Here is a 14,001-nt window from a genome sequence, read left to right on the forward strand (position 1 = left end):
TGTGTTTCCAGCTCCAAGACCTAGCAATTATTAAGATAGAAGCACAGTTCATTGTTAGTCCAGTAGTTAAACATCTGATGTATTTGCTCCGGGGTCTCAGTTGTCCTCCCTCGCTTGTTTTAGCACTGGCCCCTCTTAGCTTTTGAGTTTGGTTATCACTGACTGTTTTGTACCCCATTCTTAAAAATGCCCTTGCTGAAAATTGGTGGACTGTATTTAAAAGGGAAAGCAAGCCCTACCTCTCAGCTTTACCTTTGCTTCTGGAAGACACTTGAAAAAAAAATATGTGGAAGTCCCTAAAGCTAAGTCAAGCCTGGGTGCTATTGGACCACATAGGAACGTGAAGTAGACTACCCAAGTCTATACTTCCCTTAGTGCCCTTCCTCTCTCTTCTCTCACAGCATAGCCTTCTGAGCTGTTCCTCTGGACTGGGTAACTGGTCAGGGTTTGTTCTTGGTCCAGCTTTTCCCTGGAGTTCTAGACTTTGGAGTTCCTTGCTCTAGATGTCCAGATTTCCTATAAGATTAAACGCAAGGACAGGTTCTAGGCTTTGGCCATTTTCTCATCACTCCAAGAGAGCCTCAAACAAGACATAGGCTCACTTTCGTTAGCAAATGGTATTGGATTAATTAAGGCTATGTCAACTCTCAGCGTGCTTCTCTCTTTCACTTAGATGAAACCCATACTTATACCAAACACTCCCATCTGTTCTGCAGGATCCTAAAAACAATTTCTTTTAATTCTATGGACATTTGAGTAAAACTACTTAAGGAATTTTTTAAAATAATTTATGTAATCGTAATAATAATAATAATATATGTTCATTTAATAACACATTTGATCTGGGCATGGTGGTTCATGCCTCTGAGGCAGGGAAATTACTTCAAGCTTGAAGACAGTCATTTAGTGAGTTCTAGGCTATCCAGGGTTACAAAAGAGACCCGTCTTCAATAAAAAAGAACGTATTTTTATGAGTGTTTACTTGTAGAAGGTCGATACTTTTAAACTTACTAATAAAGGCTGATGTTTATGAAAATGCTGGGGCTATCGTTTGGCTATTTTATGTAAAGATTCTTAGTGAGTGAAAATTGTGCTAAGGGAGCTGTATCAGATACATGGGGGCCATATTTGCAACTACCCACAAAACCAGAACTTTCTGAGCAACACTGAATTCACAAAGGGCTGATGTTCTAGAGGCAAATGCCCTCTCTCACTTTCTGTCACAGCCTTGGCCAAGGTGAACGCAGACGCTGCTATTCCCTTCTTAATTACCAGTATTAGCCCTTCCATCTCTTACCACATACCGCCGGGTCAATTTATCTAATGAGCTCTGTAAGAATCTGTTTATTTTGTGTGTGTGTGTGTGTGCTTACTTATCTGTATATGTACCACAGGCATGGAGGAGTTCATGATGGCCAGAAAGGGCTCAGATCTCAGATCCCCTGGAGCTGGAATTATAGGTGATTGGGAGGGCAGGGCTAAGCTAAAATCCACAGGATAGTTGGAAGTTCTCCTGTCTGTCAGTCTGTGACTCACGTGACAGGTTGATGGGACTGTCACTGTTGCCATCATAGCACCAGGTATCCCTTTCTTTATAAGGTCCAGGCAAGGTGGGGTTCAGGAGGGCAGGCAGGCATCACACCATTTTCTCAGTCTGGTGAATCTGTGTCCTCAGCTCTTGTCTTCTAGTTGATCTGTGATTGTGCAGTAATAATGTGGACCATCCATCCTTAGGTTAAATCAGCTTTCCATGGCTGTGACAGAACCCATGTAGAACAGGCAATGCCAAGAGGAAGGGTCTATTGTGGGTCCTCAGCTTCAGAGGTATTGATCCATGGTGACTTTGCCTGGGCCTCATGGGCAGAACACTATGGTGGGTGAAGGTACCATAACAATCATGGTGAAGATAAAACCATGAGCGTTTCTTCCCCTTGGTATTGTAGACTGTGGGCATCCCTTACAAAGTCTGCTGAGCAGGCCTGGACATCAGACTCTTCTGCTATTGGTCAAGATCTCCCAGGACTTTTGATCTACCATGATATGGGTTATACTTGTGACAGTGATGGCCTTAAAATTTGGGTGCCAGAAGACACAAATCTGGCTCACAATAGAGACAAGACCAGACTGTACTCATTTTCCAAACTTCAGAATAAGGAAAGCAGAAGTCCGAGGAGGAAAACCCTATGCTCACTGTTAGCAACACTCTTAGTATCATAACAATTTCTCCACAGCCGTACCCTACCGCCCTTACATAGCTCCTTCACGATACAAGCTGCACATACCCAAAACCAAATCCTAAACACACTAGGATCTGAAACTTTGGGTGCTAGCATGATATCACAAGTGAAGAATTCAGTTCTGACCTCATGTGACATGCCACAGTCAAAACACAGACACACTCAGAATAGGGTACCAAATTACTCCAGGCTGTGTGGACAGTGCCTGCAAGGCATAAAGCAATCCTGTGTTAATACATGGGACCCATCCTCAAGACAGCTCTCTATGTATCTGCAAAAGTAGTTTAAAATCCCAAGAGATTCTGTCCCAAATATTAGAACGATTTCAGTTCACAACACTCGGGACGAGAGGTTCCGTGAACCCCACCAGCATCCAGGCAGTGTGGGTACACAGACCATGAAAATAAAACACAGGGTTTGCCTGATTGGTTCCAGCAGGCCTTTGCCTTTTGAGATGTGGTCTGCTCCAGCCTGTAATTGATTGAAACTTGGCTGAGTCAGAGCTGTTTATTATCCCCGAGTCAGGTGTTAGATAGCTCACGATCAGTTATGTGGAAACCAAGTGCCACGCAGTTTTAGGTCCTCCTCAGGTGATCAAACGCTATCAGCCGTTCTCTCCTCCGCCTCTCCTTTCAAAAGCCAGCGCTGGTGTTGTGGGGGATAATTTTACCCCCAGGGCCGTTTAAGCCACACATCTCAGTCCAAGGAGCTACACAAAATATGAGTTATTCGCACCCCACACTATAGAAAATACTCACCAGACCATCAGCCTGACTGGCACAATTTTAAAAAGGTATATGCATGTATTTTCTTTTTTACTGAAACAAATATTTTCATATAATATATTCTGATCATATATTCTCCCTCTCCTAACTCATCCCAGGTCATCCTCAACTCCACACCTACCCAACTCCTTTCTCACTGTCTTTAAAAAACCAAGAGAAACTCAAACACACTCAAAAAATACCCCCCTAAAGACAAAAAATTAGATGTACAAATATGTAAGCAGAACACCAATGAGACAAAGCATGCCCCCACATACTATCAGAGACAGAAGCCTATAAGAAATACCGTTGAGTTCATTTTGGTTGGATTGACTACTCCTGGGCATGGGGCCCTTCTTGAAGTGCAATTAACATACCCAGTAAGACTCCACTGGAAAAGACTAATTTTTTTCTTCGTAAGCAGGTATCAAATGCAGGTAGCTTCCACGTGAGCCAGGGTCCATGTTCCCCTCTCAGTACTGAGACCCGATCTAGACTGAACCCACCTGTGCAAGCCTTGTGCAAGCTGCTATGGTCTCTGTGAGTTAATATACACACCCTTCCTGTTGTGTCTGTGGGGCACTGTCTCCCTGCAGTCACCTGTCACCTGACTTTTCCAAGCTTTCCACTCTCTCTTCCCCCATGGCTCCCTGAGGCCTGAGGGGAGAGTTTGATGAAGATATCCCGTTTAGGACTGAGCAAACAAGTATCTCTCACTCTCTGCACGCTGTCCAGCTGTGGGGTCTCAGTTTCTATTGCATGAAGAAGCTTCTCTGATGGCTGAGTGAGCCAGCGAACTGTGTGTACAGCTGATGTCATTAGGAGTCATTTTACTGCTGTGCTTCTTTAGTAGAACAATAGTTCTGGGTTTCCCTGAGGCCTGTGGATTATCCAGCCTCAGGCTCTCGAATACCCTAGCAGTGGCAGACATGGCTTCCATCTCTGAATGGGCTTCAAATCCAACTAGAGAGTGGTTGGTCACTCCCCAAATGTTTGTGTCACTATTGCCCCAGCACATCTCACAAGCAGGTCACTGTGTGTGGGTTTCAGGGTTTGTAGGCGGGTTGATATTACCTTTCTCCTGTAGCATGCATACTGAGTACTTTGGACCCTGACATTCCTCGGCGTCCAAGGGAATCTAGCCTGATAGCTGAGTGTCACTCCTCTTTCCTCTGCTGCCTTCCCGAGCCCTGGCTCTCTGTCCTCTGCTCTCGGTCACAAAGTATGTCTTTCTTACTGTTTTTAATGATGCTTTCATTTATTTTTGGAGAATTCCATACACTGTACTTTGATTGTGTTCTTCCCCTGACTGCTTCCAGACACTCCCCGGCTTCCCAACTCATCCAACTTTTTTCATCCTTCTCTTAAAAACAAACAAACAAACAAACAAACAAACAAACCTGTGGTGACTTCCTTACTATTGACCTCCCAAGCCTTTCCTTTGGCTTGTAGACTCTGTAACTGGAGACAATGCCTTAAGCCTCTGTGCTCCACCCTGAATTCAGTCCTACCCGCAGTACTTCAAGATAGCTTGTGTTTGAAACAAAATCTCATACAGTAATTTATGCTAAAGTCAGGTCTTTGAGATGACTCTGAATATTTCTCAATTAAAGGTGTATCTTGAAAAAGTGTGCCTTTGAGTATTGTATCTTAACCCAACATGTTAGAGGACTTTTAGAACTTGCTGGTCACTGTAAGTGGGGAAGCTGCCCCTGCCCTTGCCAGCTGTATTGTGGTGGCTTCAGTGGTAGCATGGGTGTAGGGGAGCTGGGCTGAATGCAGGGGCCCAGGAGAGCTGACTTGCTGGAGCCCATGAAGGGACCAGTCCTGCCCAGCTATAGCTACAGGACCTCCCTGACTCAGGGCAATAGCAGGGTATCCAACAGAAGTTTTCGTGAGGGTCCAGTACTGAAGGTGTAGTAGAAGCCAGAGGCCTTGAACCATCCAATGACTCATTGCAATGAACATTTGCTAGAAAAGCTGTTTGGGCAAAAGAATATCTTCGAGACACACCACAACTCCCAATATACTACCACAAACGAGTATGGGATGGAGAGATGGGCAATACAGAGGAGTGAAGTGGGGTTTTAAATTTCTTTTTTTATTTTATCTTGCAGGGGAGGCTACAAGGGTGGAGGGTGGACATGGAAGGACTGAGAAATAAATGGGATTGGGGTGCATGATGTAAGATTCCCAACTAACCAATAAAAATATGTTATTAAAATACAGAGATCGAGCCGTGGACATCAAGGCAGGTGCCCCACTAGAATCTACACTGAATATGTTACGTTTACTTAGGAAAGTCTTGATATTCGTGGAGAATATCACAGCACACCTTCTACCTCTGCTAGCAGAGACTTAATTTCACAGAAAGCAGTCTTGGGCGGCTTCCTTTTATTTGCCCGATGCTGCTTTAATTAACTGATTAAGTTAAAGGGCACAGCAAAGTTCTGGAAGTTCTTTCTTTCTAAAACCAACTTTGTGGCCTTCAAGTGTTCCACAGCATGGTCTTCCATAACACAAGTGCCACAGGCTGGGCATCTGACCTAGCCCCATCCCCTGTGTAAGGTCTGAGTCTAAAATGGGAGAGAAGACAGAGAGTCGAGGTCAGCCCTTCTCTGTTCTGTCCCAGCTTACTCATCTCCAATGAACGCCTCCAGTGAATCACTGTGACCGTGGCTGGAAACAGCTCAGTATTTTCCTCGCTATTCCAAACCAGTAGATCTTCTTTGCCTGTAAACATAGCCTAAAGACACTTACATGAAGCTGTAGGTAGGCTGGACCTTAAGTCGGGCTCAAAGGACGAGGCAATATTCCAACATGTCTAGAAGTCTGCGTGACACATTCAGTTAGAAAGAACACGGGAGCAGCTGTCCAAAAAGCCATGTAGGGCCGGGCGGTGGTGGCGCACGCCTTTAATCCCAGCACTCGGGAGGCAGAGGCAGTCGGATCTCTGTGAGTTCGAGACCAGCCTGGTCTACAAAGGGAGTTCCAGGACAGGCTCCAAAGCTACAGAGAAACCCTGTCTCGAAAAAACCAAAAAAAAAAAAAAAAAAAAAAGCCATGTAGTTCTTTCCAGTTGGAAGTCCTTAAGACCAACCAACTGAGGGGAAGGCCGCGCTGCCTGTGTCTCATGTTTGCTGCATCATGGAGCATGAAGTAGCACAGTGGACCGGGCGGTCACTATGGTAAAGGCACTCAGAGCTTAGAAGATTTCCATGCATCAAACTTTCAGTCTTAGCTTCTTGATTTTTTTTATAAAAATAAAACAAAACAAATGAGCACAAAACTACAAATATACTTGCTTTTATGTATAGCGATACAACTTATACATTAAATAATGTTAGAATAACGACATAATTTTAAATACAAGAGGAAAAAAAGAACAATTCAGAATATAAAGAGTCCTCCCCACAGAATTCAAGCTTTCTAAGAGGGCCGTAGGAATGCCTCGTCATGGCCTCTTACTTACCCATCATTCCTTTCCTGTATTTGAAGCTGACATTCAGCTTTGAGATGTCTGTGATTTGGGTTCAGTTTTGATCTGGTCACTGGGTTTCAGCACACCTTGGGGGCTCGTGAACAGAAGAGCAGTATGACTGTGTGTCAGGGTGCTGTGATAATTCTGTAGCTGGAATTTGTACAGTGACTGAGAGGTTTGGAAACAGAGATTGTCTGGGCAGAAGAAAATGAGGGCTCAGTCTGCACAGGAACAGTGGAGAATGGGGGAGAAAGAGACAAACTCATCTAGCACAGGAAAGGATTTCAAGAAATAGCAATATTTAATAAACTTAAACAAGATAAAAGAAAAGACAACTGCTCCCAGGATTCCACCTGCAACATCAGATATCTTTGAAGAACATGTGTACACTAGGACTTGCAAACTTAAGTAAGAAATGATAACATATTTCTTTTGGCTACATGTATTATTTCATTTTAATTGTCACTCAAGTTAACATTTTATTTTTCTATTAATCCTCCACTCCAAACTTTTTAACCCATAGAATTGGCAGATGTATTATTTCTCCAAAAATATTTTTCATTTCTTGAGTCAGTACAAATGAAATAATCGATACTGTGGATTGCAGTCAACTGTTACTCTGATGAGAACTCACTTTCTGATGGTGAAGAACAGGTGTATTCACAGTGTTGCCATGGTGAGCAACGCTGTGCCTCCACACATCTTCCTTTGTGTTTCTCTGATCTAGAATGATCTCCAGGAACACTGAACACAGGATATCTTTGCTACATGGCATCTCCATAGTAATTTTATAGACCAATTAAGAAGTTTCCAAACTTCCGGAACCCAAAGGACCAGTGAGATGGCTCAGAAGTTAAAGGCACTTGCCATCAACCTGAATGACCTGTGTCTCATTCCTAGGGATCACATGGTGGAAGAAGAGAAGATTCTACATGATTTCCTCCCACCTCTGATTTCCACACGTGTACAGGGGCACATATGCACCTGCCTGCTGCAAAATACATAAACACCACACAACTGAAATTAGTACAGCAGCATGACAGACAGCAGGGATAGCTGCTATCAGAAAGTTCAATGATAGAACAACTTAAAGCTTATTAATGTCACAGTTTTACTTATTAAAAATTGTGTGCGAATGATTTGTTGCTAAATCCTTTGGCTCTCTCACCTGGGGATGAAAAGGCTATATGAGCATATACTTGTGAATACCAGGGCTGGTAAAATGTTATGCTGTGACTTGTTCCCTGAGTGAATGTGGTTCTCATTATCGCAGAAGAATGAGAAAATGAAAAACACCAAAGGCCAGCGAGTCTACAGCGAAAATTCTAAATATCTGATGAAATGTGTCTTAAAGTGAGCCCCAGATCCTTTTCAGGGCACTTAATATTCTCTCAAGGGTGCAGTGTGTTTGCTTTTAGCAAAGTAGATTAACTTACATCTTGTGATGGGAAAAGTCTCTGTAATATGCCATGTCCTTTAAGTCTAGTTTCGGTGCAGTTGGTTCGGGTTGTATCTTTTGGCCATAGCTGAGGATCTCAGTTTTCTCCTCTGTCTGAATATTAGATCACTTTCTGTCTGCTGTCAAGCCGTCTTTCCTGGTTCCCAGGCCCCCTCCTCTTCTTCTGAGCTACTTGCTTATTTCCCAAGTCATGTTGAATCCATCTTTACTTCAGCTTTATCATACACATGCATGTTGCTTCAGAGTCTAGCATTGGTTCATGGACTGGACTGTTGAACGTGTCCAGTTTAAGCAGAGGATAAATTATTAGATTCTAAGTATTGGGATCAAATTCTCTACAAAACCAGATGTTCAATATGCTGCCCTGGGTCTTCGAATTAAAAAAAAAAGTGTAACAGGTCTCTGCTCTGCAGACAGCATCAAACAACAGCTGTTCCCAGTCATTGAGTGATCCGGATGTCAGTTTGACACGAACCAGCCCATTGTTTGTGGCATCTTTTATGCCCCTACTATGATTTTAAATTTTTGGAAAAATGTGGCATTCCTAAGCTGGCAGACTGCCTCCCATCATTCCTATTAGATGGAGACACAACCCACCCAGGGCCCAAGACCCCACTCTCACTCTTTCTCACAGCCAGGGGTTCAGCAGACGTTTAGAGGGTTGTTGTGGTTAAAGGATTGCTTGGCTGGCTTACTGGGGTGCTAACATCATTTATTGAGAATTATGTCATGTGGATTATAGTGTTCATTCTGTCTCAAAGAAACTTTACACTCATTTGGAAAATGATCTGTGCCTATAGGGAATGACTTTGGCAATGACCTTTATTCCAGTTTCCAAGTCAAGGAGGACAACTTCAAATTCTAGAAGACAGGCTTCCACATGACTCAGTCCCAGCGTGTGGGATAGCCAACCCAACGCTATGTGATTCGGCTCATCACAGCTATGTGTCAGAACTAATTCTGGTAAGAAACTCGTTATCTTCTGGTGAACAGTAGGGTAGGTTTTCAAGACAACCTCAGAGTCTCATCCCATTCTCCAACCAGCTCACCTAGCTTCCATATGGGGATAACAATGCTAACAGTGTAAGTTTTACTAAAATCCAGGAAGCCATAGAAAGTTTACACAAATTAACCAATTCTTTTCTCATAGCAACCCTATGGTAGAGCTCTCAGTGTAAACCCATGTCAAAGGTGGGGATCTGACGCATGGAGAGGTTATAAGCCTGGCTCTAATTCAACAACTATGGAGCAGTCAAGTCAAAAATTGAGACACTGGTTTAAATTCAGATCTTAATAACTTTATCCTATCCACAAAGTTTCTTTGTTGCCAGGAGGGGCTTGTTCGTCCTGGCTGTCTAGAACTGAAATAATCACACAGAAACTATTAATTAAAACACTGCTTCGTCCATTAGTTCTAGTTTCTTTTTGGCTAACTCTTATATTAATTTAACCCATCTCTATTAATCTGTGTATCACTACATGGCCATGGCTTACCGGTAAAGTTTTAGCATGTCTGACTCTGGCAGATCCATGATGTCTCTCCCACTCTGCCCTTCCTCCTCCCAGCATCCAGCCTAGCTTTCCCCACGTAGTTCTGTTCTTCCCTGCCATAGGCTCAAAGCATTTCTTTATTCATTAACCAATAAAAGGGACACATAGACAGAAGAACCTCCCACACCATTTCCCCTTTTCTGTTTAAAGAAAAAGTAAGGCTTTAACTTTAACATAGTAAAATTACACAAAATAAAAACCATTATCAAGCAAGAATTACAGGAACAACAGCAACAGAGAGACATTGGATAACGGAAAAGTCTTCTGAATTAAATCAGCCGGTTTATTTCAAGGATGTGTTGACCTCACAATGAAAGCCAGGAGATGTGCTACATTGGGGAAGGGGTTTTGCTCTTGTTTCCACAGGAAAAGAAAAACTATGGATACCACCAAAATTAATAAAGATTCACTCTGAAAATGAGAAACCTCTTGAAAAAGAGAAGTTACAGCTCATCTACAATGGTGACAACCATACAGATAGTAAGGAAATCTCATAAGGGTTGGGGCAGGGCTCTGCTCTTGTCTTTACAGGAAAATACACATCTTCAAAAATTCAAGAGACCCTGAATGTTTGGATGCTGACAGAAAGAAAAATAACTATCCAATACGGATGATCAAGAAAAAGGAATATAACTTGTAATGACAGGTGATCAAAACATATACATTTAAATATATATTTATGACTATATAGAGCTGGTTTTTGAGTTGGACAGTGGCTCTGTCCTTCTCTACATCCAAGAATATTGTTAAAAGGAATATTAGGGTTTCTGTCTCATGTCAAGAGCCATCTGGTATGGAACAGAAAGAAGAAAGTATTTAGAAAATTTTTACTTTTCTTCATACCTATTTTTGTCTCTATCATACCTTTTATTGAATATATATCTGTATATATCTATATAAATTATGTTTAACTATTTATATAGTGATATTTATACAGTGAATAATGAATTTTCCTGCAGTAATCTTTGAAGTTTCCAGGAAGAAGATGGGACCCCACAACAACAACTCTACCTGGTTGATATGACATCATGATGCTGACAGCTTGTTTTGGGTACCAGCTGCTTAAGATGGTTCCAACTTGGTTAGCTAAAATGGTGCACTTTTTCACAACGATCTTTCCAGAACTCCAAATAGGAACCTCAGAAAAACCCTACCAAATATCAGAGACTATTTGCAATTATTCCAGACAGTAATCTTGGAACTTAATCATCATTTTACTTTCATGGGATCCCATAGAAAGATGATTGCCCTCATGACAACTGGAAGTAATTCCAGAAGATGACATCCCCTCTCCCAACAAAGCTTATCCTCAGGGTTAGGGACATTATTTAGGGGTTGATTATAATTAGTATAGGGTTAGGGGTTGAGGGAAAATTTTGAAGGCTCAGGTATCTCTTTGGAAAAAAAAGGGAGGGAATTGGATGGGATAATAGATTAGTGTGAGCTTACACTGATAATTATAGTGAGTAATAGAGTGAATACTTGTGAGTTATTATTTATAGGCAATTTACATTGGTATAATTCTTATATGTTGATACAAACTTAAATTATATTGAATGTGTTCCTATTTTTTCCACAATATTTGTATACCTTAGGCAAAGTTATTTTGTCATATTGTATGCATCATACTTCTACCTCTGCTTAAAGCATTTTTATATATTGATACAATTTTAGGATATATTTATCATATTACAATGTACCTCTGATCAAGATACTCATACATTGTTTACATTTTGAGGTCATAGTCCTCATTTGTTGCACAGTTGTTTATTATATAATATTCTAATATGAAGTCTTAGTCTTTAATTTATATAGTATTAAGAATTATAGATAAATAGTAGTTTATGTTTGTCATACTTACAGTTAGACTAATCAGGTTCTTTAGATACACAGAGATTGTATTCTGCATAGATAGGTAATCTTCAACTACTTCAAAGAGCTGTAGAATATGGCATTTAAATAACTTAGGGTTCTATTGAAGTGAGACACAATTGCTGCTGGCAGATCTATTCCCAAGAGAATGTTGAGCACCGAAAACACTCCATTTGGAGTTTGTTTTCTTCTTGGCAAATTGGCCTTTGGGCAAGGAACTGCCCATGCCTCAACTACTGACAAGGAATATGGTATCTGGAAATGGATAAATAGGACACAAGGAAAAAGACTGTCAAAACTCGCCAAGACAGGGTAAGATGGTTTTGAAAAATTCCCTGCCTCTGAAAATGGTCTATCAGTTACCCTAGGCCTTAGCCAAAGTTGGTTGCTTCAACGTTGCAAGTGAGATTTTAGGTGATTGCCCAGGTCATTTGTTGCACATTTTGGAAATTGCTTGATTGCACTTCCTGCTTACTCAGGTAATATTATTTCCCTTCATGAATCTTCTATGGGGTTGAAGACTAGATAGTTATAGTTAGTTTCTTCTCATGACTTGGACAAATTATTTATTATACAAGACTTAAACTCATTAGGATAGGATAATTATTGAATATATTTGTTCTTATTGTATATACTTTTGTATTAGGCTTAGAACTCTCTTCTTTAAACAAGAGGGGGAGGTGCTGTAGGAAATCCTACAGCCAGTAGCCTTTAAGTTACCTGCCCACTTGGGCATGGCCTCTTACACTATTTATGCCCATGTAAAGTGTGCAGCCACGGGATTTCTTTGCTGTTCTTCATTCCAGCAAAGGATTCTGATTTGTGAGTCTACCCTTAAATAAATAACCTTTTATTACTCTCAATTATGAGCTAGTATGGCATTTCTTTTAATCGTCCTTCATTTCTTAATTTTCATTTAAATGTTTATTCAACAGCAGTGTAAAAATATTTTGAATGAAATGGTATAGGATTTGTTTCAATGAAACAATAGCCATGTCCAGCTGGTGTGTTCATAGGTTTCAAACAGTAGGGTTAATCACTTTTCCTCCATAGATCAATTTATGGGTTATCAACTTGTAGTAAGAATCTGAGAAGTAAATGATGAATGTGAGCTAGGCCACTTTAGGAACTACTGCAGTTCAGATAAGAGCTGGCAGTGACCTTGAATAATACAGTGGTATTGTGCAGGAAGAGCCACGCTATGCTTGGAAGCTACAACCAACATTTGACTAGTGTTGGCGCTACTATTTAGTGGTAGTGTGTCCTTGGGAGGCTGTTTCCATTTAGCACTCTAATATCTTCATTTGAAAAATAATAACAAGAGTAATAGTGAATGAATTTGTAAAGTCAATCTGAAAATTAAATAAAGCAACATTTGTAAAGGACTGGCTGTGGTGGTCACACCATGCCAGAATATCCACCATACAACTATTAAACAGAAAGGGTGTGAAGGGTAAAACATGTAAATTAATGCCACTTTCTTAGATGAGCGTGAGTACTGTACGCTGGTTCATCTAAGAGAGGCACCAGAGAAAGGCATAGTAATCGTATAGCAGAATATATCTCTAACTGAGGAGACAAGGCTTCAAAAGAAGGCACAAGGACTAGAAGGGAATCATGGGAGTAGGAGATAGTCTAGAACTGACAAAAGAAGAAAGGGAACAGTAGCAGCAGACCTCAGCTACCGAGAGGACTCTGAGGCAGAGTGCTAAGAAATAGCAAGAGCAAAAAAGAGCTCAACAGGAAAGACTGCCGTCAGGTGTGCGTTGTGCCAAGCTGGGGAGGAGGAAAGAGAGTGAGGGCAGGGGAGCACTAGAGACTAAAGCGACAAGGATGGCTAGGGAACAATGGAGCTGGAGTCCCACAGAAGACAAGACACAGGTGGAGTGGATGCTGAAATGTCAGAGAGCAGGAGATGAGGTCGCTGCAGAATTAAACCTTTTAGGCCTCTGTTATAGAGGGGGATGCGTGGGAGGTACTCAAAGGACACTGTCATTCCATCTAACTGTGTTGATGAACTTCAAGCACTGGGCAGACTGGTCACCTCTAACATTGCAATTATACTCCTTGTGGTATGCACGAGCTATATAAGACGACAATGAGCAGAGTACCAGGACTTTCAAAAGCTGTAGGGCCAAAACATGTGTAGCTTCATCACACAAATAAAAATGAGAATTGGCTATCATGGACCAGGAGGAAAAGACAGAAAAACAATGTTTATCAAGTGGCATAGAAGATTCAAAGAATATCATCTCCTTTCCCAGGCTTTAAATAGACCAAGAAACTCACACCTCAGAGGGACATAAAAAGTGAACACTTTCAAGGGAGAGACAGAATTGAAGAGCAGGTGGGGAGATTAGTTGAATGGCTGGTGTTGGAGAGGAATTTTTCATGAGCTTTCAGTGGGGCACAGCGGGGCACAAGGGGAAACATTAGTAGATGTGGGAAGAGAAAAGAACTAAAAGAGGGTAAAGGAGAAATAAGACAGGGACCCTGGGATGGAGAGTAGAGAGGTGAGACATCCTGAGGTTGGGATGCACGAAGCACATTCAAGACATCTCTGGCCTCAGTCTAGCGGGAAGAGCAAGAGAAGCAGAAAATGTCACCACTCAAAAGCAGTTGGATTTCATCTGTGTG

Source organism: Chionomys nivalis, chromosome 12 (assembly GCF_950005125.1).
Source record: "Chionomys nivalis chromosome 12, mChiNiv1.1, whole genome shotgun sequence".
Taxonomy (NCBI): Eukaryota; Metazoa; Chordata; class Mammalia; order Rodentia; family Cricetidae; genus Chionomys; species Chionomys nivalis.